This window comes from Grammomys surdaster, unplaced genomic scaffold (genome assembly GCF_004785775.1).
Source record: "Grammomys surdaster isolate TR1022 unplaced genomic scaffold, NIH_TR_1.0 126076, whole genome shotgun sequence".
NCBI classification, from domain to species: Eukaryota; Metazoa; Chordata; class Mammalia; order Rodentia; family Muridae; genus Grammomys; species Grammomys surdaster.
In genome coordinates, this window is record NW_021620885.1 from 3,417,948 (window position 1) to 3,421,566 (window position 3,619).

Consider the following 3,619-nt stretch of genomic DNA (forward strand, 5'->3'; position numbering starts at 1 on the left):
GGGAGGGAGGGAGGGAGGGAGGGAGGGAGAGAGGGAGGAAGGAAGGAAGGAAGGAAGGAAGGAAGGAAGGAAGGAAGGAAGGAAAGGGAGGGAGGGAGGGAGGGAGGGAGGGAGGGAGGGAGAGAGAGAGAGAGAGAGAGAGAGAGAGAGAGAGAGAGAGAGAAAGAAAGGGAAAGAAAAAAAGGAAAAGACTTGCCAGAAAGAATTACTCTACTCTGCTTTGCCCTTCCCTTACCCTCTCCTCCCTCTCCCCTTCTTTCTCTTCTCTTTCCTTTTCCTCCTCTCCTCTTTTTCTTCTTGTCTCTTTTCATTCATTCATTCATTTATTCATTCATTCATTTCTGTTTTTTTAATGTTTATTTATTTATTTTTGAGATAGGATTCCTCTATAAAGCAGCCCTGGCTGTCCTGGAACACTCTCTGTAGACCAGCCCGGCATCTAATTCACAGAGCTCCACCTGCCTCTGCCTCCTAAGTGCTGGGATTAAAGGGATCTGCTACTACATCTGGCTAATACACGTCTTTTACTGGGAAATTTACAAAAGCAAATGTTGAGGTTTCAATCATTGCAGTGTTTTCTAGGCTTCTATCTAACCTGCCCTGCTCTGATCTTGTACGTGGCAGTCATGTACGGCAGAAAGAGATGTCTGGCAGATCATGCAGGGATAGGTCTTTGTTCAGCACAACTTTATACTTGGTGCTACAAGTCTGTGCTTTTCGAATCATGTCTGTGGTGGTCCTAGAATCTTGGTGCCCTAGTTATTTGCGGGCAACTTATTCCATTGGAAAAATACATGTAAGAAACAGAAGCATAGTTATGCAGTGTGCCTGTGGTTGCTGAGAGGGGGGCAGGGGATGCCAACCATGCCTGTCATTACCTCTCTCCTTCCCAGTATCTGTGACACAGGTTCCAGATCTTGAGAAGCACATAGTTTAGAGAGAAGAGCTTGACAGGAGGATTCTAACCTTCCATATAAAACAAGCATGAATCTCTCTGAACACCAGAAAGCACTTTCACCGTTTTCAAAACACTTTGTTCCCAAGGAAGCTGTAGGGTTTATTCCATCCTACCACAGAATGCAATTCCAGAACGTTAGAGAAAATCAGAGCGGGTGGTCGCAGGTCATGACAGTTTCTCATCTTAAAATGAAGCTTCCCTTTCATATCATATCAAAATGGACTGCTGACTTTGCTATATAACGCTATAGGTTTTTTGTTTTGTTTTTAATGAAAAGAAAAATCTAGAAAGGGGAATGGGGAATTGAAACCTACCATGAATATCTTAGAACTCAGAACCCTCCTATTACCAAATAAATGTTGTTAAAGTGCATGCAAACTTAAATCACTTCACCCAAAGCTACCCACAGGGGAAAGGGAGACAAGGGGCCCATAAGTAACAAAGCGCCTGCAACACTCTACCACTGATGTTAAGCACTGGGGCTATTTTTTTATTGGTTATTTTATTTATTTACATTTCAAATGTTATCCCCCTTCCTGGTTTTCCCTCTGCAAACCCCCTATCCCATTCCCCTTCCCCTGCTTCTATGAGGGAGCTCCCCCATCCACCCACTCCTCCTCAATGCCCTAGCATTCCCTTACACTGGGGCATCAAGCCTCCACAGGATCAAGGGTCTCCCCTCTGATTGATGCCAGACAAGGCCATCTTCTGTTACATGTCCAGCTGGAGCCATGGGTCCCTCCATGTGTATTCTTTGGTAGGTGATTTCGCCCCTGGGACCCCGGGGGGGGGGTGTCTGGTTGGTTGATATTGCTGTTCTTCCTATGGGGTTATAACCCCTTTCAGCTCCTTTAGTCCTTCCCCTAGCTTCATCAGGGTCTGCATGGAGCTATTTTAACAGGAGCCTGGCTCCACCCTGGCACAGCTCCTAGTCATCATAGGAGCTAAAGGGTTTGTCATCCAGTCCGCTTGGAGTAGTATAATGAAGCTGTTGGAAGTGAGGGACTGTGCTAGTCATTTCATCCGTGGGCTAGCTGACTGGATAGAGAATGAGCCCCTGACATAAAGCCAAGGGACAGCAAAAGTCAGCAGCCTCGACTGTATTCTGACAATGAGAGAAATGTCTCTCCTCTGAGTAGCTGTCCAGGACCTTTAGTGTGTCAACAGGAGTAGAATGAGTGGTAAGAGCAAGGGATGAGAGAAAACAGAACAGGTCGTCATTATGAGGACCTCTCTCCTGGCAAAGCCTTGCTTCAGCTCTTCAGTTCCTTAGAACCATGTTCTTCAAACTCAGAGTCCCTCTCTCAGTGCAGCACTGGGATAGACGCCAGGCCACTGTGTGGCTTCTGCTCTACAGATTTCATGAGATTCTGGCTCTGTTAGCAGCATAGGTCCCCTGTAAAATAAGTCCCTAATACCTGAGTGACAGAGTGAGACATAGTTTCTTGCAAGCAAAATACTTTATTAAGCAGATATGATGGGCTAAGAGGGTTGTGGAGAAAGCACAATGGAGGCACAGAGGGAGTAATTAATACTGCTGGAATTGAAGACCTGGCTTTGAATTTTAATATATAACACACTGAAGATATGTGCTGAGTTTCAAAGGTCACATCTAAATTGACACGATGCATCCTATAAAACAGCACACTTAATTTTCTTGAAGGTACAGGCCTTTTCAATAGGGCTGGATATAAAATAAATAGTGGGAAGCATCCTTTCTCCCTGGTGCTAGCCCATATCAGTTAGCAGAGGAACAACTTACTAAAGAAAGACTCTAAAGTCTTTGAGATGGGCCAACAAACCACGAGGCAGATGACAAACGCTACCACAAATGAGCTCAAGAATCAATAGTTGGAAGAACTTAGTCTAATTTCACAGAACTGGACCACAGAGAACTTTTCTTAATTGATCCTCTGCTTGGGAACCTAGTGTGTTCCCCATTAACAAGGACATTTCTTAACAAAATGATGTATGCCACCAGCCACTCTAGTACTTGCATTGGTGGTAACTTGTTTCTACACTGCAGAAACCCTCAAGGGAAGTGGAACTTGCTGCACAGTCTCAGATGCTCTCAACATTTCCCAGCACCTGTTTGCCGTTAGGCTGGAAAAGCAACTCATTATCAAGCATAAACGCTGTCAGTAGTGGCTTGGAAGAATTCTAAACAAGTGCAGGTAATTTCTTCTACAAGCTCATACCATTCAAATGCTCCTTTTCAGTGGTAAGAATCTTTATGCTGAAAGGCAGGAAAGGAATATTTGTAGTCAAGAATTTATGGGACAAAAGATCTCCCTACTGGGAGGGAAACAGCAGTGGGAGAGTCAGGACTCCAATTTCGTCTGTCTGCAGTGGTTGTTTGCTAGGTTTTCCTTTACTTCCATGCAAAGCTCTCCATACTGATAGGAGAGCATGTAGTTCAGATAAAATGGATTAAAAGAAGAGGAGTAGGAAAAGGGGGGAGTAGGAGGAGGAGCAAGAGGAAGAAGAGGAGGAGGAGGAGGAAGAGAAGAAGGAGAAGAAGAAGAAGGAGGAGGAGGAGGAGGAGGAGGAGGAGGAGGAGGAGGAGGAGGAGGAGGAGAAGGAGAAGGAGAAGGAGAAGGAGAAGGAGAAGGAGAAGGAGAAGAAGAAGAAGAAGAAGAAGAAGAAGAAGAAGAAGAAGAA